At 38.9% G+C, this 27342-nt stretch overlaps 1 long non-coding RNA gene across 2 annotated transcripts in view; it reads left to right on the top strand.

Annotated features, from left to right (window-relative positions):
• Positions 1-6589: 6589 nt before the first annotated feature.
• The window catches only part of LOC123370862, a 47957-nt gene continuing 27204 nt past the window's right edge, over positions 6590-27342 (top strand). The window contains exons 1-2 of one of the 2 annotated variants that reach the window (XR_006579599.1): positions 6590-6647; positions 17962-18039. This is a non-coding gene — a long non-coding RNA (uncharacterized LOC123370862). Of the gene's footprint in view, positions 6648-6727; positions 6863-17961; positions 18040-27342 lie in introns of those variants that run through there. The other variant, XR_006579598.1, reaches the window with a different exon arrangement.

The raw sequence follows: 27342 nt of genomic DNA, 5'->3' as shown, positions 1-27342 counted from the left end.
TTCTTCTCAGCACAAACAAGGTTATAAAAATTTGACCCTTTATGAAAGAGAGACTTCAGAATTCCATCACTACTGACTCTAGTTTCAGTTAATAATAATGATAAGCAAGAGTAATAATAAAAATTAAAATATATACACCTCTACCCCAATATAATGCAACCTGATATAACATGAATTCGGATATAACGCGGTAAAGCAGCGCTCCGGGGAGGTGGCGCTGCGCACTCCAGTGGATCAAAGCAAGTTCAATATAACTCGGTTTCACCTACAACGTGGTAAGATTTTTTGGCTCCCAAGGACAGCGTTTTATCGGAGTAGAGGTGTATAGTTAAATAATGTCCAGAGGAAATTCTTGACTCTGATGCTAAACTGTAAACTATTGCATTGTCATAACAGTATAAGTCAATCAATTATTTAACTTTCAGGACCTGATTCTGATCCCACTGAAGTTAAAAAAAAAAAAAAAAAAAAAGGAGATTTGTTATTTACTCGGGCCCTGATCCTGCAAAGACCTACATGTGCTTAACGTTATTATTTTGAGTTGCCCCATTGAAATCAGTGGAACTATACATGGTAGTAAAGTTGAGCATCTACATAAGAACACAGACAAAAAGATGGATTTTTAAGTGGCAGGTCACAACTTTATTAACTTTAACCAAATAGGTGGAGGTGCCATACTGCCCTGCACCTCCTCCCCACTTCACTGCCAATACCTGGCATTTTATTTCCTCTCATGTGAGGTTAATGGCCTCATGCCATATAGTCAATAAATCAGAGATTGTCCTCTTCAGCCTAACCTCTAGGACTCAGCCCCTTTTGTCCCTTCCCAATCGAATGTTGAGCCTAGTGTATTGATTGGACCTGGTTTGATAGATGCAGCACTTTATTCTTAGTAGTTTATTATTAATAACAGCTTGATTTTATTTGTATGTGTTTTAATAACATTTATAATACTAATAAACAATAATAAAAAGATACAGAGTCACATTTCAGTAAGCAAAGTGGATACAGAATGTCTGAGGACCTGAGTGGCTCATCAATACCTTAACTGTAGGGAGGATAGCAGCAATGGCAGTAAGATGGCCTCTGGATACATGGACATGTTTACATATAAAAGGGAACAGGAGTACTCGTGGCACCTTAGGGACTAACAAATTTATTTGAGCATAAGCTTTCATGGGCTACTGCCCACTGTTCTTTTTGTGGATACAGACTAACATGGATGCTACTCTGAAACCTGTCGTATGAAAGGGAGTGGCCTCTGAGAGCCATTTGACTTCCCTAAGCCACTCTGGCTGCCCAATGGGAGGCAGAAAAAACACTCCCCTCCATTGAGGTAAACTCCCTACTTTCACACTGAGGTATGAGTAGGGAGACTCACAGGGAGAGGAAAGGCTTTAGTGCAGCTAAGTGCAACCTCTCCCTCTTCCCACAGAACCCCAGGAATTGGCCATCCCCCAACTGTCTGACTAAATCTCTCCCCTGCTGAGATGTGTGTGTGGGGGTATGTCTACACTACCCGCCAGATCGGCGGGTAGCGATCGATCTATCGGGGATTGATTTATTGCGTGTAGTGTAGATGCGATAAATCGATCCCCAATCACTCTCCTGTCGACTCCTGAACTCCAGCTCAGCGAGAGGCAGAAGCAAAGTTGACAGAGGAACGGCGACTGTCAATCCCGCGCTGCGAGGACGCAAAGTAAGTGATTCTAAGATATGTCGACTTCAGCTATGCTATTCTCGTAGCGGAAGTTGCGTATCTTAGATTGATCTCTCCCCCTAGTGTAGATCAGGGGTGTGTGTGTGTGTGTCTGTGTCTGTGTCTGTGTGAGAGAGAGAGAGAGAGAAGGCAGTTTCTTCACTTAAAATATGTGCAGTACAATTATTCTTAGAAAAGTATCATACAGGCTGTGAAAATGTTGGATCCACTTGGCACAAAGCATGAGGTACAAATTCCTACACTTAGCTCAAGTTTGCAAAATTTTTCAGCTTCTGGCACTATATGCATGACTATATATATTTTTGAAATTTGTTCAATACTTTCTCCCCCTGCCGAAGATAGAGGTAAACACACTGTTATAATAAACCCCAGGTCTATGCAAATAAAAGCAGAAAAGTCAGGTTAATCAGTAGCATGTTCTGCTTCTGCATGCAAGATATGAGAAAATAATTTTAAAAGAAGAAATTGGGGGAAAAAGGAGTTTCTGTGGAATTTATCTCCCCAAAAGGGCATCTTAAATTTGCATTCCTGACTTTTCTCTGGATTACACACAATTGTTTGATACTTTATTATAAATATCTATAATGCAGTGCTCTGCTAAAACATGAATCTTCTTAAAATAAAAACATTGTGGTGCATAGTTATTTCTAGATTTTGAATATCAGAAAAAGGCTGGTATTACACAGGGGGATTATTATGGACAAAATACAATTCAAATATCATTATATATGTAACAAAACTCAACAAAGTCAAAAATCAAAACTGTGGTCGGCGCACTGCCCTTAAATGATGCCAAATCTGAAGAACAAAAGCCACAGTGGTACAAGTGAAGCCCATAAAGATCAAAATTAATGGAGACTTTACTGAGGTTTATCAATTTGTGTTAAGGCCCCAAAATTATTTAAAATACAGGTACTTTCTCTGCTCTGTTTCCCCCTGGAAACAGGTATAGTACTGTGCACTGAAAAGAGAATAATGATTGGAAAATCTATGAGTTTTACAGATCATATAAACTGAAAGTGAATGGAAGAGAGAAAGCTAAACTTTGAATTTCCCTGCTGGATCCCTTTATTATAGTACTTAGTGGATGGCAATATAGGCATTATAAATACTTTTCAGTGGCTATTTACTGTGCCTGCAAATGTATGTGGGTGAAATCAGTCAATTTTGTAAGACTATTTTCTTTAGTTTTCATCAAATTTCAAGTTCAAATGAACCCCAAAATCAAGAAAAAACTGTTAGAACTGAGTTTCATCTGGTTTAGGAACAAAATCACAGACAACTGAGAATTTAAGGTTTTAAAGTTAAACTGTAATTTGGCATGACATTTTTGGTAAAGTTCAGAAACATTTGTTAATGTTTTTAATAAATCAGGCTTCAGTTTTTAGCCTGTAATCAAGTATAAAAGGTGCCACATTTTCCATAATTTGGGGGTTTATTGTCATTGTTTCATGAAGAACTACAGTACTCTTTTAGTAGTATGTAGTTTATAGTGCACTGCTGTTTATAATTTCACAGTTCCTAGATAGTCACAAAGGTTTGGACTCCAAGAGTGGGCTATTTGCAGGTTTGGAGGGAAAAAAAATTAACCATTTACACTCTGTATTAGCATCATTTATTTATATTCAATTCACTTTTGAAGAGAGACTATAGCTAAAGCAAAGTGCAGATGCTATCCACAAATGTTTCAGAATTACAGAAAGTAGCAGAGAAAGTATGTACACAGCTGGAACCAGGCTGTTCTCATCTTATGAGGTGCTGCTGAGTGAACTCATATAGAAGTGAGTGGATGTTAAGGTTGGACAGCCTGACAGAGAAAGCATTTAACTCTTTACAGGACTGGTACCTAACTGCTGTAGGAGCCTGGGAATTTTCAACACAGTGATAAGACTTTATGCCCAAACAGTCAGTAAAAATAACCCTGCCTTCCAATCGGATGGTAAAGACATCAATCAAAAACCCAGGTGTTGTCAACATTTCTTCAGTTATAGTGAGGCAAAAGGGAACTGTCTGAATCTCAAAAGGACACAGTCTAAATATTACATTCCAAGGAAACCTCTGCCTTTAAGATACTGGGTGCTGGAACTCCCTGTCTGGGAAGACCAGGTAGTAACAGTCACCTAAATTCCCTATTTAAGTCCTAGTCAGTGCTACTGGACTGGAACTGTCCACTGTAATGGATTTAATTATGAGATGTTTGCAGAGAGCCTCTTTCCCATCTCAAATATGAAATATAATAAATGATATATTACTGAGCTAACTACATTCAACTCCCTTAAAAAATCACCATGTCACCTGTAAGTATTAAAGTTATTTTTTTTTAAATTAGTATATAGTAACCACCAAGATCAATACATGCCTTCTAGAGTTACCATTGGTCTCATCATCTGAATCCTTTTCCTATTTTCTTCTCTACCGCCATTTTTGTTTGTTAAGGATTCCCACATGCTGTTACATGTCTATGTTGAAACTTGGGTTAAAACCTTTTTGGAACTGTGAAGTCCCTTTCACTTAGGATAGTTGTAAGACAGGTGGAGCTCCAGCTTTAGCTTTCTGCCCTGGGCTCCTGTGAGTCTAATGCCAACCCTGCTTGTTGGTCCCCCTAAACCCTGCTCATGGACCCGCTGGGATCTGCGGATCCCCAGCTGAGAACAGCTGTTGTAAGTGACCATTAAGGGGCCACAACTAAAACAAGGAATAATGGAGATTGCCCAGAAACTAGCACCATGTGGGTGGAATGTTCCACAGGGCATTGTTCTGAGCAGGTGGGTGGGTATGTCTGTGAGTGCAGAAGAAGTCTAATGGGGTGTGGGGGAAGAAGAGGATCAGAGAGAGAGAGAGAGAGAGAGAGAGAGAGAGGCCGAGCAAGAAAACCAAGCAATAGCATGTAAACACAATGTTTAACCTTGGAAGAAGCCTAGAGAGAGCTTTTGAGTCTAGTGCTGCCTTAGGAGGCTTGGGGCTGTAAGCAAAAAGCTATCCCCTGATTTTGATTCCTCCTATGTTCACACACATGTCAGTTAAAGAGGAAATTTTTCAAGCTGGATGAAATCACAAGTTAAAATATATTTCATAATTATCATTCAAAGAAAACCAGTTGGACCTACAGAAAAAAATCTAGATTAAATAACTATTTTTTCTGCCATAATCACTCATCTACATTTTAGAGTAGCATCCTATAAAATTTCATATGAAAAAATAAAGTTGTTTGAATTTTTTTATTGTAAATAATAAAATAAAACAGTAGAAACCTTCTAATCAGGGCCCTCTGGCTCATAGCCTTTTGTCCTCATTAATGGGCATTAACAGAAGAAACCCAGTTTAATAGTAATAACACTGCTGTCTGGAGAGCTGCAAAACTGTAGGAAGAACACTGTGTTCTTACATAAGCTCATGGAGTTGCAAAGAAGCACTATTTGCACTGGAATGAGGACTGAGTCTGATGCCAACTCAAATACACTGCAGGGTTAGCTGTGAAACACCTGATATGTTGGCCTAGCATATGTAACTGGTATGAAAAAAGAACAACTAGGAACAGGCAGTAGTGAAGCACTTCCTACATATATTACAGCTACAGTGAAAAGGGCAAATAACACTTTTCTATTCCACTTCTTTTCCCAGACCATTTGTGATTTTATAGACCTCTAACATATGCCGCCTTGATCGTCTTTTTTCTAAGCTGAACTGCCCCAATCTTTTCAGTTTTTCCTCATGTGTAAACCATTCCATACCGCTGATCATCTTTAGTCCCTTCTCCAAACCTTTTGCAGTTCCCCCATATCCTTTTTGAGATGAGGAGACCAGAACTGGACACAGTATTCAAGGTGTGAGCTCACCATGAATTTATATAGTGGCATAATGATATTTTCTGTCTTATTTTCTCTGCCTTTCCTAACAGTTCCTAACAGTCTGTATGCCTTTTTGACTGTACTTGGGATTATGTTTTCCAATGTGCATTACTTTTTGCTTATCAATGTTGAATTTCATCTCTCTTTTTGTTATTCAGTCATCCAGTTTTGTGTGATCCACCAGTAACTCTTTGCAATCAGCTTTGGACTTAACTATCTTGAATAATTTTGTATCATCTGCAGACTTTGTGATTTCACTGTTCATTCCCTTTTCCAGATCATTAATGAATATGTTGAACATTTGTTCAGTTCTTTGAACATGGAGAGTGCAATATAAATGCTAAGTATCATTACACATGAAAGAGCACAGAATTCTGATTCCATATGATGGATTTTTAGTTACAAGTGTATTTCCCTATATCAATGGAAATATAAACTTATTGGGTAAAATCCTGGCCCACTGAAGTCAATGGCAATTTTGTCATTGATTTCACTAGAATCAGAATTTCACCCACTGGAGCTATTAAATGCCTGGTTGCTATTAACTAACCAGAGATTTAAATCTTCTGGTATATTTGGGTCTCTCTCTCTCTCTCGCTAGTTCTTTGGTTATCTCCCTATTTCTGATTTGTCAGTCTCCACTTTGGATAGCTAGGTCTATCTACTAAGACATACCATAAGTCAGGAATTGCTAATGTGTGACAGATCAAATAAATCAGATGTTCAAAGCCTAATAGAAAAAGAATGCACAGATCATTCACCCTAATATTGTAAACAGTTACTGTGCTGGTTCGATCTGTGTTTGTCACACTTCCACAGACACTCCCTAAAAAGTGTGGTTTCTTCCAGAGGAGAAGGACCCCTCTCTCTGGGGTTGTTGGTGGGAGAGCAGGTTGTGCTTCCTGCCTAGAAGGAAAACAAAACTATTTATGTAGCCAATAGCACTGCAGCAAGAGGGGAGTTGCCTCTGTGCTCTCTAACTGTAATAAATAGATGTTCTATTTTTTTCCCTGAGCTCATGACTGTTTCATCATTCCAGGGACTCTGCCTGCTTGTGGTAACCCATCAAAAAGGAGACTGTGAGAATATATAATAATATTTGTACTCTGTCTTCTCAATATTCCTGTCTCTTTCTCTCCTGTCCTCTCAGTTTTGTCCTTGAAGATAAAATCTCTTGGCTCCTGCCTGTATATCCAGTCTCTGTTACAGAGACTACATAAAACTGCTATATTAAGCAGGAATCATATGCAGTGTTGTTGTAGCTGTGTTGGACCCAGGATACTAGAGAGGCAAGGTGGGTGAAGTAATATATTTTATTGGACAAACTTCTGTTGGTGAGAGAGACAAGCTTTCTGGCTTACACAGAGCTCCTCTTAGGCAGGTAACAACATACCCCTCCCATCCCTGCCTGTTCTGTCTTTTTCTTTTCACCAGAAGGATGATGTGATATTATGAATTAGTATGTTTTAAATCAATTCCTTTCCATTACTTTTAAGTATAGTCAGTGACAAGGAAAATTAACCCCCATACAAGACATTCAGAAATCCCCAACATCTTGAGAACTCCCTGAAACAATACAACCACCAGCAAGGTAAAAATAATTCATAATGGAAGGGTAGCATCAGTGCTGGTATAGCATTAAGAAAAGTAGTGATAAAAATAACTTTAAAAACAACTAACATTATTTTTATTTTCAAATATTGTACAAGTTAAATTAAAAAAAATAAATAAAATTCCAGGCTAAATTCTTGCACTGTAGGTGCCTGGTTTAAATTCAGAACAATTTTTTTAAATGGAATTGCTATAAACCTGTAAATCCTGTGGTTTATAAATAGAAAGCTGACATAATTTTAACTACAGCCACATAAACAGCACCATTATACTAATTGTTTGTAGAGTGGTTAAGTGCCAGAGTATGGAGATTTGGAAGGAATAGTACAGAAAGTAATGAATATAGAATAGGAAGAAAGTATACTCTCTTTTACACAGACATATTTCCCTGAAATGCATCTCTTTCAACTAACTTTTATTCTACACTTTTTTATTTTTCCCCTTAAATGAATACCTCTATTTCTGTAATAAACTGGATGAGTTTCAGGAAGCCATAGATTAGAGCTGGTGAAAATTCAGGATTTCTAGTTCAAGGCAAATGTCAATAGTTCAAAACTCGAATGAAATCAATTTTTTCAAAATTTCTTGCAAACCAAACATTAAAAAAAAAAAGGAAACACTGACATATGGTGTTTCCAACATGAAATCTGCTTCTTGGGACCCTGTCAGTTGCTTATGGAAACTAACATGATACTTGTCAGTTGAATTGCTATTATTCATTGAATCATGTCAATTTCAGTCAAGAGGTGCCAAGGTTTCCAGGGTCTGTGGCTCCAAGACAGTCCTGCCATGAGGACTGCCCCAGGGCCAGGAACTGCTGGGCTTCCAGACCCCACATGGCAAGGCTGCCCTGGAGCCACAGACCCTGGACGTCTGTCCCAAGACTTGCAGAATCTCTGGCAAGGATCCTGGAAATGCTGAGAACCTCAGCTTAAATTGGGGTTTGCTAGACTTCCAAACTCCCTGGTGCAGAGCAGGGAGCCTACACTCAGAGTTCTGGCTTAAGCCAGGGCTTCCAGAGCTCTCAGCTCTGTGGCAAGGAGCTTGGAAGCCCTAAGAGCCCCCAGGGTTTCCCAGCTCCTTTACATGGCAGGGCTAGCCTAGCGCTGGTACCCTGGAAGCCCACAGCTCTGGGCAGTTCAACATAATGGGAGTATCCTAGTGCTTCAGACCTTGGAAATTCAAGCTCCCCAGTAGGTTGCCAGGAAGGTTTTAAGGAAAGTCTGTTGAATCTGAGACATATCTGCAAAACATTTCAGTTTTAATCTGTCAGCATTTTCCAAGGAAACTCTGTTTCATGGGAAATTCCTGACCAGCTCTACCACAGATTTGGTGAAATCATGATTTGCCCCTGGGTACAACTAATTCTGGCCAACTCAATTTTATTAGGATTTTATAAAAAGCAACACAATAAGTTAAGTATTCCATGTACAATAAGGACTTGATCGTTTGCAGTACTATGTAACCTCAACTGCAGATATCAGTACTATGTAACCTCAACTACAGACATGCCTTAAGAAAACAGATTGAAGACAATACACTGAGAGACAAGAAAGGCAATACTTTTGAGGGCGGAAAAGCAAACCATTTGAGGGATCACTGACCCTGTGATAAAATGATCATGGAATAGCCTTAAAAGAGCTGTATTCCCTGCCCGTAAAGGCACAAGATGGCACAGAAGAGACCATGTAATTAGACATACAGGCAATAGCTCTGCTTTACTTAGTGTGCTTAAAATAGTAACACAGCTGTGGTGGCACACATAGCTGCTTGGTTTAGTTGCCCAAATATTATCCCCTGGGAGCGTCCTTGGGCAGTTAGCCCAAGATGCCACCCATGCTACCAAGGCTACACTAGCATGAGCAGAGCTAGCATGTGTATGTCTACCTGTGAAGGAAATTTCACCTCCAGCTGCTGGTGGTGTGCTCCTTTTGAGAGGGAGATGGACAGTTCAGTTGCCTCCTATCCCCTCTCCAGCTGCTGTGTAGAAATACATTGATTGTACGCTTTGACCTTGGGGCATAAAGGTGAAATCACATACAATGGGTCCCAAATGAAAACCTCATACCCACACACTTTTGACATTTGTGAATGTTCAGATCCACTCCTAATCTTTGAAGCCCATCTTTACTTAGATTGAATGCAGTTACAAAGTTTTTATTTCCTTTAAATCATAACAGTAGTTTGAGGCCATTCTCTATATGGTACATATAATAGGAATAATACTAGACCTAGTAAGAACCCATAAAGCAGTAATAACTTAAACTACATCCTCACTGAACAGCAACTTGACTCTAAATGTTTGTAGTTTCTGGCAGAGTTTGGAAAATCATAAAATGTTAACATACTTATTTAAAGTTTTGGAGGGATTGCTGTGAATCTCTGTACACATATAGCACTTTACAACCTCCATCACTGCACAATCCCCTTTCCTTCAACAGGCCTCTGGTGTGCTCCTTTTGAGAGGGAGATACAGATCAGTTGCCTCCTATCCCCTCTTCAGTGTCTTCAGGAGTTCCCTTGCTGTGCTATGCTTCTCCATTCCAGCAGAGAGAGACTGGAAATTGAAGCTACATTTCACAGAAATGTTATAGTCTCTTAAAAGGAAAAATACTTTGTGTTTTTTTAAACTTTTTTTTTTAAACTAGAAAATTTCAAAAGAAATAAAAATTGTGATTTTTTTTTAAGAAGCTATTTTTCATCCAAAAAATTTGGACAAAAAATGTCAACCAGAACCACTGAAAATACTGCAAGGATAATTGTTCTCAGTTTTGACATGATACGAGGCCCTTCCCCTCCCCGCTCCTTAATTTAGGCCCTGTTTCTGTGAGCTGCTCTGCATGAGTGGTAGGTTCTGCCTGCATGGAACAACTTACAAGAGCAGAGCTCTAGTTAGAACAGCTTTCCTTATTCTTGGCTTTTCCAGTTTCAGTCCTGGTCAGAAAAATCAAAGAGAAATTTTTGATCCAAACCAATTGGGATCAAATTTTGATTCAATTTGCCCATCTCTACAAATCAGTACCAGTAATTCATAGATTCCAAGGACACAAGGGTCCATTATGATCATCCAACCTGTCCTAATATGTAACACAGGTCCTAGAACTTCCCCAAAATAATTCTTACAGCACAACTTTCGGGAAAACATTCAAACTTGATTTAAAAATGGTCAGTGAAAGTAAATTGTTTCAGTGGTTAATTACTCTCACTGTTAAAAATTTACATCTTATTTCCAGTCTGAATTTGTCTAGTTTTCAACTTCCAGCCACTGGATTGTGTTATTCCTTTATCTGCTAGACTGAAGAGCCCATTGTGAAATATTTGTTCCCCACGTAGGTACGGTATTTATAGACTGAGCTCTTCAATGTAGCAGAGATGTATTTATAAATTGCAAACTGTATTTAAAAAAATCACTCAAAACTATTTAACACCTTTTCTTCACTACCCTTTCTGCCTTTTAACAACAGCATTAGATAAATGTTAGTATTTTACTGAAATGTGGCTATATAATAAATACATAGAGTCAGATCCCCAGATGATGTAAATTTGATTTGCTCCAATGAAGCTGAGGGTCTGGCCCTGTTACTATTATTATCTTACCAAAATGACCACCACACCAAAATGACCTAAAAGGCCTTTCACCCTGCTGGGAAAACTAAGTATAACTGTATAATCACATGTCTGCAAGTTTGTTATTGCCATCACTGAATTACATCAAGATAAGGTTATTAAAAAGAAATAATTGTAGTAACTATAACCTTCCTTAAAATAAAGTAACCCCAGAATTGTCACTGCTGTTACACTCATTGTTTGAACCATTTTTGAAGTTTTTTTTGATGTTATTTTCTCTAACTGGTCATTCAAAATAGCCAGTGCTGTTTGCTGGTGTTTTCTTCCCCTCTGTTTTCTTGAAATCTCTAAACAAAATGATTAGTAGTAGAATGGCTGGACTCTGAGAAGAGTCAAGAAAGTTGGTAATAAGTAGAAAATCACCAATGGTACAAGGAGGGCAGTCCGGTCCGGTATGCCCTACTGGTAAGATATTTATAGCTGGTATGCCGTCCACGCCAGCAGCTCCTCCAGCACGGCTGTACCACCCTAGCCCTTCCACACAGCTGCGTCTAGTGTCTCCTGTCTTAGGTCTGTAAGAAGTCCCATTGGAGGACAGGGCTGAGGGTGGGTCTGGGGGGGTACCGGTACAGCTGTGCTGGAGGAGCTGCTGATGTGGGGCCACCTGGCAGCCCCACATACTGCTCCTTTCACCGCTGCAGTTCCCAAGATGCCCTGCAGTTCAGAAGTCTCCGGTGCAGTGGGAGGAGGACAGAGACCTCCCCCCAGATAACCTGGGATGGCTGATGGGAGGGGAGGGGAAGAGCACGGGATCCCAGGCTGGGGACTGAGCGGGGTCATGTGAGGAGTCATGTGGGGAGGTCACATGCCACCCCCTCCCCTTTAGCTGGTGCTGTGTATCAGTAAGAAATGAATTCTAGTTGCCCCACTGAAAAAATCACACTGCAGAAATGTGAGGTAGACCATATCCCTATCGGATATACTGTGAGGAGTGAAAAACAAATGTTAAATAAAGGATCATGCTATATGAGAGCACGGCACAACCTAATGATAATGCATTATCTTCTCCCAAAACAACAAGTTACCTGAGAACAACACCTCTTTGTAACTACTTTTCAAAGCAGCATGTTGAATGACCACAGACATACCTCCCATGTCCTACTGGAAATGTAGACTTTAACAGACCTACCAGAAGTCATGGAACTATGATGATATTTGCATAATTCACTTTGTTCACTCTACTTGTGTGTTATGCCCTTTCCCCCCATCCTCTATTTTGTCTTTTTTAGATTGTAAGCTCTTCAAGGCAGGGGCTACCTACCACTCTGTTTGTACAGAGCCTGCTACAATGGGGTTCCACACTTCGTTGGACCGTAGACACTACTATAATAAACATGTTAAAGAAATAAAATAAACAAAATGAATATGTGCTGCAGAGTCACATCCCTTATATTGTATTGCACTTTGCTAATGGTAGGTTTATTCATACAGATAATGCCTACAGTAAATTCAGTCTGTTTATGATGAAGCCTTGAGGACTTTTGCTGCTGTGCACTAAAGCACACATTGAATTTCATCATAAAGAATATATGACACTTTATGTTGGGCAGGAAACAGCAAAGCAATTGTCAATTGTACTCTGGCTGCTGTAACCAGATTATAGGATTAGAAGGCTATTTTGAAACTTGATTTGTTGTTTGACAATCTTGTTTGGGGGTTTAATATCTTGGTGATTTCAAAATGGACTGGGCTGTAACTTAATATACAAGGGGCACAGGCACTTTTCTTTAGGAAAAATTATTTCAGCCCATTAAATTGTTTTATTTTTAGTTCTGGAGTTTCAAAACAGTAATTTGCAAATGCAATGTGGCTGATTGTAAGTTAAAGTTGTCCTGCTGTTAACTCACAATTGCTCAGATAAATATTTCATTTTTCTTGTTTTTTTCCATAACAACTTTGTTCAAGAGCAACACAAAGACTCTTTACAGAAGAGAAACTTGAGGATTATCTTTTACACCACTACTTCCTTCCCTTCAGGCCTCACATTACTACAAACTGCCTTCTGACTAGAGCTGACCAGAAGATGACAATTCTCTTTCACGGCAACTTTTGAAGCTTCACAGTTTGTTTTCATTTTGCACTGGAAACTTTTACATTTTCACAAAAAGCGAATTGTGTGAAAATGTCTATTTCTCAATCAAATCCTCAGCTTTTTGATTCAGGAAGGGAATGTAGGTCTCTCTATCCTGGAGGATACAGCATTGACCTCAGTTGTGGGAAACCCATGTTCAAGTCTTTACTCTGCCAGATTCAGAACAGAGATTCCCACATCCCAGACCACTGCTCTAATCACCAAACTACAGAGCCCCACACACATTTAATCTCAGATTAAATTTCATTTAATCAATATTGTTCTGATCAGCTTTACATCTGACCAGTGAAGGTGGATGAGACCTTCCTTCCTTAGTTCCTTTTGGAACCTTTTCATTTCTAACATGGGAAGACTGAACCTATAGTTTCTGACCCTGCTATTTCTGAGCCACAGGAGCAAAAAAATCAAACCAAAAATATTTTTGATGCAATAAATTCCTTATGAAACATACTGTGACAGAAACATTCTCTCTCTACTACCATTAACAAAAATCAAGGAATGAATGTCAGATGGGGAAAAACAATGTGGTGGATACTGTTCAAAGTTCAGCGCACAAACCAAGCTGCACCCACATGAGGCACTGCTCGCAGTAGATTGCACACATTTAAAAAATGTCATCAAACATGTTCTCTGGGCATCTTGGTCTCAGCTCCCCCTCAATGGGGTCCAAACAGATCTCTGGGCTCTGCCTCAGTGAAGACCATATGCTTCTCCTGGCTTCTCCCCTTTGTGAGAGCATCTGATAACCAGCTAAGTCTCTTTGGGTTTGGTTCCTTCTTTACTATGGGTAGGGAGAGTGGTGCTATCTCCCAAACCCACTCATTGAATGGCACCAAAAATCAGCTGTTCCTCACAGTAAATTGTGCAGGTCTTCATAATATAATCCTCTCTCTTCTTTCTTACATGTTTGATGAGCACTAGTATAGCTAATACTTTAAATGACAACACCAGGTATCTGATTTAGTGCCCACTGAAATGAATGGTGTGATTCACACTTGTCACACTTATTGTTTCAGATTCTGCAAGTACAGGTAGCATCACTGTATCAATTACCCTTGAAATTGTGAACTGAATATACCTCGGCAATCATAAAAGCTATAGATTTATTTATTTTTTAAATGAAAACTTAGATTCTGGAACATAAGGCAGTGGCAGTACACTGTGAAGACCCGCATCTGCTGTCTCTGAGCACTTTCAAGAAACAGTTAGAGATTTAAGGCTGAGACAATAACATGGGCATTCTGAGTTATGATTAGGGATGGAAGAATCAAGTACTAAATTTTCCAAAGAGCATGAATATGAACAGAATCCCATTACAGCAATATTTGCATACCAAATATCTATTATATTCATTCCAGCTTCCCACCCACCTCTTCTTTGTTGCCTCCTTTTTGCCACCTTGATAATTTCTTGACCCTCACCAACTACAGTCTTGAAATGTCTCCCAGCTGTCCTCCAAATTGCCATGTAAAGGCACTATTTTAAATTCCAGAATATTCTTTATGGACATGTTAAAGACCATTGTGCAGACAGGAGGTCACACAGGTACCAGCCACAAATACTATTTTTGAGCTGCAAAAGATGCTCAGAGGAAGCTGGTGTCCAGTAGGTAAACAGGAGTGATGTGGAGACAGAGTCATGGCCCCATTCTATGTCCACACTATCCTGTGGCACAGTATGGTGCATCCTTGCCCTCCTAAGGGAGGCATAGTGGCTTTGCCTACTAAAGCCACCTTGAACATGAAGTTCCACACTGCCACCTTCATGGAGCTATTCCCTGATGGAACAATTTGCCCTAACAAAATAATGAGAGCCACAATAGCCCTTTTAAACCTTTTGAATTCAGATATATTAAATGATTAAGTGTAATTATGATGCACAGATGATAAGATTACATTGGATAATTTTTTAAAAGATGTAAACTAATTAATGTAATGCAAATCTGAAATTTAATACCTCTTTTCATAATTGTGTTATCCATTTTGGGACATCAGGATTATCATGAAGGACAAAATATTATTACCTATCTTTGATAGTAAAAATGGCAGAGGATGGCCTCTTTTGTGGCTAGTTGTTGATAATACACACTGAGCAACTTAATATTTTAAACACGCCTGATATTATCACTATATGACAAATTCTTAAATACATACTTAATTTGAATTAATAAAACATTGAGGGTACAGAGTTACTGAGTGGAAATAGCAGCCAATAGCAACTAATAGGAATGATGTATTTTCCCTCCATCAAACATGTTGAGTGAGTTACTATTCCACTTTTGCTAAATGGCATATGGGTTCATCCAATATTTTAAGGGTTTAATTCAGGCTCAGTCTAGCTCAGCCCTTGCTAAGCAAAGTGTAGAGGAGTATGTAGAATTGAAAAACAGCCTTTTATTTAAAAAAATACAAAACAACAACAGAAAAACCCCTTCATATAAAATTGGTGACTTTTTAGAATTTTCTCACTTTTGGGAACATTTGTGACAATTTTATCACATTTATTATTGAAAATGTGATTAAAACATATCAAAAAGTTATTAAAACTTGTATTCACTAAAAATCCTATATAAGAGAAAATGTTGCTTGTTTTGAAAAAAGAAAAAAAGGGTCCATTTTGAATCTGGAAAAAAATTATATGAAATTTGAAATGTTGAAATACTTTGTGATTTAAAAAAAAACCAACAACTTGCATTAACTGTATGTGGTGTTTGTGTAAACTTGATGGGAGGCCTCAGCATACTTTGTATACCATAGGAGGATGATTTGTGCCAGTCTTGAATGACTTTAGGGTAGGTTTGGCAGTGTGTGTGGCCTTAATACCCACAGAGACAGTATGAATCAACAGTATTTACTATTCCAGCATAAAGTAGGAACTATAGGGTGTTTCAGACAGCCCTGTGTGCATGTTGGGTGGTTTAGTGGGCAATCCGGTCCAGGAGATAAGAGCACTGGATGGACAATCAAATCATCTGGGTTGTATTCCCTTCTCTACCACTGACCTATTCTGTGATCCTGAATAAATTGCTTCACTTCTCTCTGCCTCTGTCTTGTTTATTTAGATTATAAGATCTTCAAGGAAAAAACGTTTTATTTTAATATGTGTTTGAGCAGTGTGTAATATACTGGAGCCCTGATCTCTGCTGGTGTCTCTCAGTGCTACTGTAATAAAAAAAAATTTAACAACAATAGTTTCATCGCCTCTGAATCCCTACTTAGTGCCCCCACACAAAACCTGACTTCCAAGGCTATGTGCAAGAGAACTGGTTGGAGACAGGAGAGCTTGAACCAGAGAATACATCCCTCCACTTCCTATCTGACATATTACTAAAGTGCTACCTGTTTCTGGTGTCTGTTGAAGAAGTTACAATCAATTAGGTAATAGTAAGGTAGACGTCCTACTCTGCTAAGGTTTGAATTATAGATCCAATTGCTTTGGAACTTTGAGGGTTAGCTATTCCCCTGATTTTGACTTAGTACTTGTTGTCACCATAGTCTCCTAAAAAAATCAATTGAGTTGGCCATCCTGCTTTCACCATTAGGCCAATTTCCATAGCCAGCATCTCTACAACCAGTGGCTTTGTCATTGGATTGAAGCTCCTCTTGCTCCTGTTATTTAAATTGGGTGAATGGTGAATGTCCATTTTTATTGCGTTCACTATATATAGTTCGTGGTCCACTAATGTCAGAGGTATTCTACCCAGAGTGCTATCCAAATATAGCATTCCATGGGAAGTAACCATCTAAACAAACATTTGGATCTGACTGTCAATTTCCTGTATGTGTTACAGGGACAATTTTTTTTGGATGTTCAAGAGTATTTTCCTTTTGATCCTGGGAATGTTTTATCAACATTCTGTTGATCATGGAAGTCCAAAATTAGTCCAGATAAGCAGAAGAATCAGTTATTTGCTTTTGACCTCCGGATCTTTAAAATGTTGCCAATACACTGCACTATAGCTGTTGATTGAAATGGCAATCAGCTTCAATTTCTTCACAAACAGGCAAATCGCCAGCTTGTCTTCGATGCCTATGTCAGATGACTCATCAATATCTCCTATGAAGGAGAGAAAGAAAGCCCCCTGAAGTAATGAAACATCAACACAATTACACAGACTGTTGCTTTGTGAGTAGGTGGAGTTTAGATTGCAATCACCCTATTGCATAAAAAAAAACTACTTCAGAGATTATTGCTTTGTTTCATCAGCTCTTATATCGCAAATCACTTTGCAGCCTCCTGTAGGCTACAATACTGTACAATCTATTGCAGGGCTACAAGTGACGCACAATCAACCTACTTTACAAAGTACATGACTCTTTTCTTTTATAGTTTAAATTTTAAGCAGTTAACTATCACTGTTGATTGCTACCATTACCCCAGTTGCAAAATAAAATGTATTCCTCTTCATTTCGTTCTGCAACCATACTCTATGTACTCTATAAAGGGTCAAAGCTGAATCAGTGTTGGTTTAATTAACTACTAATCCAAATACTGAGTTAAGTGAAGAAGAAATATCAACATCCAGGGTCCTATATGTCTGGACCCTACCATCATGAACTGCTGCAGAATTCCCCTACTAGGAATTCTCAACTGAGCAGTAGGTGGTGTGAAGAGGGTTTCATGCATGTGATGCTGAAATCAGTTATATGATTAAGAGTGGGTCAAGGTGACACTTGGAACATTTGAAACTGCAAAGATTAGCCACTAAATTCTGAGGGAGAACCTAAATTAGTTAATTTGTTTTGCTATAATGAATTAAGCTGTGGCCAGTTTCCACTACATTTCATTAAAATATGAGTGGTCTTTTCATGTGAGTGTGTCCTTCAAGTAATCTTGGACATATGAAAGAAATGTAAGTACTGTAATAAGAATATGTTGACATATTTCTCTCATAACTGACTATTTATTATTGTTGCTAGTAGCAAATATGTTCTATTATTTGAATGTCACTCTTGAAATGTATTCCTTTTACCTTTATGAAAAAGGTATGCTATATGATTTATCTTTATGCACTTACCATTCATTTTGCCTATCATCTTAAACAATATTTTTCATATTTCCAGGGATTGTACACATTCTAGCGATGGGTTTGAACCACAACATTTGGATCCTGTTTGTTACCAAATTTTGGAACCTACAAGGTGAGTTGGAATTTGGATTCTCCCCATCACAGGGCTTAAACTGCAACTGAATCATTCCTGTCAGTGGGTATGTGTGAGTGGATAGATTTACAGATTAGGAAGCCAAACTTTTTTTTAATCTGGGGATGGTTCTGTATTTCCAGTCCTCCCCAACCACATAGACACACAGATATTGAGTGAGTAAGGGTTCAGATTTGGACACAACTCTAGCATGTACGTAAATGACAATGCTACAAGCTCCATCATTTCTCCCAGTTTTTAGGAATCAAAGTAGTCTAGCATTGGAGAGTTGTATTTATGATGAGGTATTAGTTATTGGTTTTATTTATTTGTGGAGGGATGGGAATATGACATTTTTTGAAAATGTAAATTTCCAGTGTTGTAAGGGCAGCCTGAGCATGGTATGGACATCTATTGACCATCATTATACATCACGCTTTAAAAAGGAAATAAAACAAATGTAAAGTCTAGATTACACTGACAATGTTTAGATTTACTAAAGATTAATTGCATATATAAGGATTTAAACATGAGACCAAGGGCCTGGTCCAAAGCTCACTGAAGCCAACAGGATCAGGTCTAGAAGTGTCCCGGGCGCTCTCGTAGACATCCTTGGGAAAATCATTTACCTTTTGGAATCTGTCTCCTATTTGACCTCACTAGGCTGTTGTGAAGCTTAGCTCATTAATGTTCACAACACACTTTTGAGATCCTCTGCTGAAAGGTTCTATAGAAGAGCTATGTATTATTATTTTATTTTCATTACAATGACACAGCACAAAAAAGAATAGGAATGGTTATGATCTAATAAGAACAATAATTTAGGCCCCAATTCAGCAAGGCTCTTAAGCACATGTTTAACTCTCAGCCTGTGATGGACATCATTGAGCATTACTAAAGCCAATGGCTCTACTTCTGCTTAAAATTAAGCATGTGCTTGAGGTTTAAGGCATGTTGAACGAGCTTGTGCACCCAGTTTACTCATTTATCAGGTAAAATCTACTTAACATCCTGAAGGACTGGTCCTCAGATGGTCCCCATAAGGTCACATTGTGTGCTGCCTCTGCACAAGTGCACAGTGGAGGTCCCCTTTGCAGCTATAACCTTTGATTTAAACATTTTTCACTTGTATTTTAAATGTAAATAATAATACCAATAACCCAATTAAATTCCTGAGGTTGACACCTCCAGGCTGTTACAGAATAATTTCATTTAATGGAGAACTGTGAGTGACACAATAAGTGATATAATTATGTTTCTATTTAATATCATTACTGTTTAAGTATATTAAACTAAAGAGTTAATGTAGCATACTACCTTATCAATTAAAAAATATAATAGCCTGGTATTCTCTTGGTGAACAGATATTGACAGTGAACACAGTTTTTTTTAAATCATTTTGATTGTTTTAAGCAACTGATGATACTTCAGTATAAGTTTCCAGTCATGAAATGTATTGTCTATTATGACAAAAATGTCATTGCCTAAAAACAGCTGATATTTTAAAATGTTCCACAGTTAATAGTATTGAAATTCCAAATGACCAAGCTCAGAAAAAGTATGGACTGCTTTCTCCTGTTCCTAGAAACCTTTAATGATCAGTCTCAGTTGTGCTTTTGACATTTTTACCCTCGGCTTACTAACGTACACTTCAAGGCTGCAATAACTAGATTAAAGTAATAACCTAGCAAGTGTTGCTGCAGGCTACAGTTTTAGCTGACACAAATCATCTTTCACTGGACACACTTTATGGTTTCTAACATAAAATGACTTTGCTGAAAAGCTAGTGCTTTTGCAATCTGGGGTTACATTTTTAAACAATTTTTAATCTGCAGTACTAGTCTACACATTTTAAAAGTTTTCTATAAGATTGATCCCCTATAGTTAAAATCCCTTTATTAGAATTGCAAAATCACGTCAGCATTAATTGAAGTGCCCTAAGATTAAATGTTTAGCTACTAGACTATTCATTTTACAGTGGTCATTGCATAAAAAGTCTGAAGTGGGAGAAAAATAAAATAGTTGACAAGCTCCTTTGTGTTTTAACTTATGAACCCTGAGAAATCATTATATACAAAACCACTAAAAACAAACGAACAGATACTCCAAAAGTTCCACTTCTTACAATCTTAGTAAAATCTTAGTCTTCACAAACAAGGTCAGCTCCCAGACTGCTGCACTGGGCAGCACAGTATGGGGAGAAGGTGACCAGCCCTCTGTGGAGAAAGAAGTGGTTCGAGACTATTTAGAAAAACTGAACAAGCACAAGTCCATGGGGCTGGATGCGCTGCATCCGAGGGTGCTAAAGGAGTTGGCGGATGTGATTGCAGAGCCATTGGCCATTATCTTTGAAAACTCATGGTGAATGGGGGAGGTCCCGGATGACTGGAAAAAGGCTACTGTAGTGCCCATCTTTAAAAAAGGGAAGAAGGAGGATCCAGGGAACTACAAGCCAGTCAGCCTCACCTCAGTCCCTGGAAAAATCATGGAGCAGGTCCTCAAGGAATCAATTCTGAAGCACTTAGTGGAGAGGAAAGTGATCAAGAACAGTCAGCATGGATTCACCAAGGGCAAGTCATGCCTGACTAACCTAATTGCCTTCTACGAGGAGATAACTGGGTCTGTGGATGAGGGGAAAGTAATGGATGTGTTATTCCTTGACTTTAGCAAAGCTTTTGATACGGTCTCCCACAGTATTCTTGCCAGCAAGTTAAAGATATATGGGCTGGTTGATTGGACTATAAGGTGGATAGAAAGCTGTCTAGATCGTCAGGCTCAATGGGTAGTGATCAATGGCTCCATGTCTAGTTGGCAGCCGGTTTCAAGTGGAGTGCCCCAAGGGTCGGTCCTGGGGCCGGTTTTGTTCAATATCTTCATTAATGATCTGGAGGATGGCGTGGACTGCACTCTCAGCAAGTTTGCAGATGACACTAAACTGGGAGGAGTGGTAGATATGCTGGAGGGTAGGGATAGGATAAAGAGGGACCTAGACAAATTAGAAGACTGGGCCAAATTAGAGGACTGGGCCAAAAGAAACCTAAAGAGGTTCAACAAGGACAAGTGCAGAGTACTGCATTTAGGACGGAAGAATCCCATTCACTGTAACAGACTAGGGACCAAATAGCTAGGAAGCAGTTCTGCAGAAAAGGACCTAGGGGTTACAGTGGACAAGAAGCTGGATATGAGTCAACAGTGTGCCCTTGTTGCCCAGAAGTCTAACGGTATTTTGGGCTGTATAAGTAGGGGCATTGCCAGCAGATCGAGGATGTGATCATTCCCCTCTATTCGACATTGGTAAGGCCTCATCTGGAGTACTGTGTCCAGTTTTGGGCCCCACACTACAAGAAGGATGTGGAAAAATTGGAAAGAGTCCAGCGGAGGGCAACAAAAAATGATTAGGGGGCTAGAGCGCATGACTTATGAGGAGAGGCTGAGGGAACTGGGATTGTTTAGTCTGCAGAAGAGAAGAATGAGGGGGGATTTGATAGCTGCTTTCAACTACCTGAAAGGAGGTTCCAAAGAGGATGGATCTAGACTGTTCTCAGTGGTACCTGATGACAGAACAAGGAGTAATGGTCTCAAGTTGCAGTGGGGAAGGTTTTGGTTGGATATTAGGAAAAACTTTTTCACTCAGAGTGGTGAAGTACTGGAATGGGTTACCTAGGGAGGTGGTGGAATCTCCTTCCTTAGAGGTTTTTAAGGTCAGGCTTGACAAAGCCCTGGCTGGAATGATATAATTGGGAATTGGTACTGCTTTGAGCAGAGGGTTGGACTAGATGACCTCCTGAGGTCCCTTCCAACCCTGATATTCTATGATTCTATGATCAATATGTATAGTATATCACAAGATGTGGTGAGAGTTTATAATCCCAGGTGAAATCCTGAATCAATGTCAATCCTCCCATTTTCTTCAACAAGGCCATGATTTTGCCCGCAGTGTGTGTTATATACCTAATGCTTTACTTTACATCCCATAGGGATAGCAGGGGCAATTAAGTATGGTATCAGTGCCCTATCTTTGAATTTCCTTATTCTTTTTAATGTGCCAAAAATCTAAAGTTAAGTAAAAAATCCTTCCTAGAAATGTATTGAAATGAACACAACAGACTGTAATGGTTCTAGTTTGTAAAATGTATTGAAGGATCTTTAATGTGGCAGATTATTGACCAGGCAGGCTCCAGCAGCTTCACTGGTGCCATTATAGATACATCATGTTAATTCAGTGATGACCTGAGTTTCTTTCACAATTCTCCTAAAACAACATGACAGAGTTATTGTGACTGAATTCAAGATAGCTTCCAATTACCAATGTTTTGGGCAAACTTCCAGTGGTTATGCCCTTGGACCCATGGAGGTGATCATGAAAATTAGCTGGAGACAAACCTTGAACAGGTATTGGAATGCATTAAAATTACTTGTAAATACTTACTGAACATTCATATTAACCACTGTTTTTAAACATGTTTGAACAAACTGAAATCTCACATTAGATTTCAGCCTACAATGACTCTGTACCAGCAGCATTCTAGACCCCCTGCTAACATACAGATATGAATACAGTAATAGTGATAAAGTAGTAATTATTTCCCTGTAAGCATGAAATGATTCATCCTCTCATCCTGCAAGCTGCCGAGTACCCACAACTCTCACTGACTACCCCAGGAGTTGAAGGCACTCTTTATGTCACAGAATAGGCCTTATATAATTATTTTATATTCAGAGTTGTTATAGCCATGTTGGTCCCAGGATAATAGAGAGATGAGTATAAAGCTTGTCTCTCTTACCCACATAAGCTGATCCAAGAAAAGAGATTACCTCACCCACCTTATCTCTATAATTATTTTATAGCAGGATTGTGCTTGGTAGCTATATTTTATGTTATATGTGTCAAGGATTATATTACTTGGCTTATACAGAGCTCAAAGTCTTCCTTTTTAAGATGTCCACAGTAATTAGGTACCTTTGTAATTAAGTCTAGAATCATTAGAAACAGAGCAATTTACATATTTCATCTTTAGGAACAGTGACAAGATTATGCTATGCTGATGCATGAGAATTAATCTGTTCACATCTCATAACTTTAGGAGGGATATTTCTATTTACAACTTCAGTAAAATTAAGATAATTACTATTGCCTCAAACGGAATCTGTATATAAAGTTCTTTATCAACAGAAACACCAGTATTTAAAGCACTGGTAATAATAATAATAAATATAGAACAGTATTAAAGAAAAGATAATTTAGTTTAACAGGCTGAGAACATAAGAACATGTCAAACTTGCCTTTTATGAGAAGTCCCACTGGACTGCAAGTATGCATAAAAGTAAAGTGGAATATGGCCTATTGTTTTTTTGTTTGTTTGTTTTTTTAAGGCTACCTTCAAAATAAAAACTAAAAAGGACACTGTGGTACAGTGAAGAGGATGCTGAATGCTGGACCACTAATGTTGATTTTAAATAGTCTTGGAGCACTGGGAAAATCCTGGAAGACAGCTAAATTTTGTCCCAATTTTTTAAAAGGGGTAAACAGGATGAGTTGGGTATTTATAGGCCTGTCAGCCTGACAATCATCATGGGAAAGATAACGGAGTGGCTGATCTGAGACTCTATTAATAAAGAACTAACAGAGGATAATGTAATTAAGGCAAGTCAACATGGGTTTATAGAAAATAGATCCTGACAAATTAACTTGATATTTTTTTTTGATGAGATTACAGGTTTGATTGATAAAGGTAATAGCATTGATGCAATATATTTATACTTCTGTAAGGTGTTTGACTTGGTGCCACATGGCAGTTGATTAAAAAATCTAGAATGATATAAGACTAACATGGCACAAATTAAACTGATTAAAAACTGTCTAACTAATGGGTCTCAAGATGTAACTGTTGTGGCAAAGTACCTGTTTCTCCTCAGCTGGCTCAGTCCCTTTTTGCCTTGGAGACACAGGCTTGGGCAAAGCAAAATCCTTCCCAGTCACGCAGGGTCTGGCTGATCCTCCTCTCAGTCAGTCCCTTGCTGTTTTTCTCCCCTTCTGGGGACAGAGTGCAGGCTTCCTTGCTGGAAGAGGGCAGAGTCTTGCTGCACCTACTCACTGGCAGCTTCTCTGCTTCTTTCACTCCCTCCCTGTTTCCCTGCCAGGGAGGGTTTAAAAAGGTCACCAGCAATTGGGGCCAGCTGAACCTAATTAGTTCCCTGGTAATCCCTGTTCCATCTGAACCTAATTTCTCATGGCTATCTCCCCTCAATGGATAGGGAGAGGCCTTTTAACCCCCCTGGGACTAATTCCTACCCCTCCCTTTGTAGCCATTTGGCCTGGGTTTGCCACACTGTACATGGGGAAATCAACATTGAGCATGTCTGTTTCTACTCGGGTCCGACACAGATTGGTTCGTGACATCTATGCTATTTAACATCTTTAAGACCTGGAAGAAGACAAACATATCACCAATAAAATTTGCAGATGACACAAAAATTGGAGAAATGGTATAATGAAGAGGACAAGTCACTGATTCAGAGTAATCTAGATCAGTTAGCAAACTCATTACAAACACACAGTATGTTTTAATACAGCTAAATGTAAATGTATAAATCCGGAAACATAGAATGTAGGCCATGCTTACAGGATGGAGGACTCTATCCTGGGAGTCAGTGACTTTGAAAAAAACATTTGGAGTGTGTGTGTGGGGATCCTCATCACACATGAGCTGTGGCCAAAAGAACTAATGTGATCCTGGAATACATAAACAGCAGATTCTCAGGTAGGAGTAGAGAGGTTATTTTACCATTGTATTTGGAACTGGTGTGACAGCTGCTGGAACACTGTATCCAGTTCTGGTGCCCACAATTCAGAAAGGGTCAGAGAAGAGCCAGGAGAATGATTAAAAGAGTAGAAAACATGCCTTATAGTGATAGACTCGAGCTCAATCTATTTAGCTTAACAAAGTGAACATTAAGGAATGACTTGATTATAGTGTGCAAGTACCTACACAGGGAACAACTATTCAATAATGGATTCATCAGTCTAGTAGAGGACAGTATAACATGATCAATGGCTGGAAGTTGGAATTTGGATTGGAAATAAGCTGTAAATTTTTTAACAGTGACAGTAACACTGTACTAACCATTGGAACACTGTACTAAGATTCATGATGGAATCTCCATCACTGGCAATTTTTAAATCAAGATTGGATTTTTTTCCAAAATATGTGGTCTAGGAATTTTTGGGAGGAAATTCTCTGGCCTGTGTTATCTAGGATGTCAGTCTAGATGAACACAATGGTTCCTTTTGGTCTTTGGTTCTTTTGATCATGGTTCCATTCTCAGTTCTGCCATTGACCTTTTCTGTGACCTTGGGCAAAGTAACTCGATCCTTCTGTGTCTCAGTTCCCCTATCTGTAACATGACCACACTGCACTTTAATGGAGGTGCGGGGGCATTGTCTGGTGTGCTAAGGGAAGGGGAATAGTGCTTTTTGGGTGGGGGTGGGGAAAGTGGCTCAGAAGCTGCCACAGCAGGCGGAGTGGGTATGCGTGGTGACACTGACTAATCACCAGAGACTGCAAGGCCTGGAGAGTTGTAAAGGAATAAGCCCGGCAGGAGAAGCCTCTTTTCCCCAAACCAAGCAGAGCAGCACCCACCCTACCCCTCCCCTCGAGGTGGCAAAATGGCAGATTAGGTCAGGACCTGCTGTGGGCATTGTGCTAGCCACTCCTTTGTGGGGGGGCTGGGAAGGAATTTTTCCCTCACTGCCGGATTGACCTAGGTGGAGAGTGTGTGTGTGTGTGTGTGCAGTCGGGGTTTCGCCTGCCCCACAGCAGCTTCAGGTGGGGCTTTGTTATGGTGAGTAGGGTGGGAAGTTAGGCTTCCATAGGGAAGCCATGCCATGACCAGATAAATGGCTTTGTAAAGGACTTTAAAAGGAGGTGTTTGTTAAAGGAGTGGAAATGGGAAGGGTGGTTCAGGGCTTCTATGACAGGCATGGCAGGGAGCCAACTCCCCTTCCTTATAGCCTACCTTACCATCCCCACTCCTTGAAGGATGGTTAAGGTCCCAGCAATTGGTTGGCTGAGGGACCTGGATGGAAAAAGGGAGCTGGCAGAAACCTTAGGTAGATATTGAATGATCATGGATTTACTTGCACTGTTTATTTGTATCTGTCGGGTAGTCCCAGACATCTAATAATAAAGTTGCCACCTGATTAAAACCATATCAAGTGTCTCCTGTTGTTCTTTAGGTACAGCAGGACAATGGAGATAATGTTACTTCCCTTTCTTCACTTTCCGCTGAGAACTACATGTAAAAAGCATTAAGTATTATTGTGATTATATATATATTTTCATTCAGAGTTTGACAGAGTTATCAGGAAGTATTATCAATCTTGTTTGTTTACTGATGGGCAACTCCTGGAAGAAATGAAAAAATTCCATACATAAATCATAGTGAAAAAGTTGCCCTCCAGTAATGTATAGTACACAAGGTAAACAATGCTGCTGAGTTACAGAATATTTCTTTAAATATTTAGATTTACAAACTTTTTCTCAATAAATTTAGAATATTACATTCTATCATATAAATGGTCAATTGTCACTCTGAATTATTAATATATTAGTAATGTTCAAAGTGACATATTACTAAATTGCATATTATAGTTCCACTGTGCAATTTTCCTGAGTACATAGAAATACAAGTTTAATCCATTTAATCTTTACCCTGAAACACTCTGAATATAAATATAGTAGAGAAACTCAAAGTGTCTAATAGACGGACACTTTTAATAATTTCAGTAAATTAATAACAGCAGTATAGCATACTATCTAGGACATCTTGCCTTTCAGATAAATTCACCAGCTAATACTAAAAAATATAAATGTTTAAAAATACTTAAAAGAACAATATTATTTATCCATTGCTTAATTAAATTATCTTCAAAATAAGTGATGGCTGGGAACAAAATCAAGCCCAGCTTCTGCTTCCTAAATTACGTTAGGTTTTTCATTGGTAATTTCTAGATATCTAATAAAAATATATTCCAAGGTTACATACCATTCTGCAAATGAGTTCTCCTCTACTTTCTGCTATGAGTTTTCTTCTACTTTCTCCCACTAAAGTTAAATCCTCTTTCCATAAAAGTTTCTAGAGTACTTACTTATATGAGCAGAGACTTTAATAATTTATATTTCTGACATTAAGATATTATATGACCCACTGAATATCCTTAATTAATTGGGCAGGGACGTGTCTGTAGAGCTTCACAAATTTTAAACATGCTTTTAAATATTTTAAATTAGAGCCTCCAATTAA

Source organism: Mauremys mutica, chromosome 5 (assembly GCF_020497125.1).
Source record: "Mauremys mutica isolate MM-2020 ecotype Southern chromosome 5, ASM2049712v1, whole genome shotgun sequence".
NCBI classification, from domain to species: Eukaryota; Metazoa; Chordata; order Testudines; family Geoemydidae; genus Mauremys; species Mauremys mutica.
Note: the sequence above shows the minus strand (reverse complement) of the source record. Positions and strands in the feature narration are given on the sequence as shown.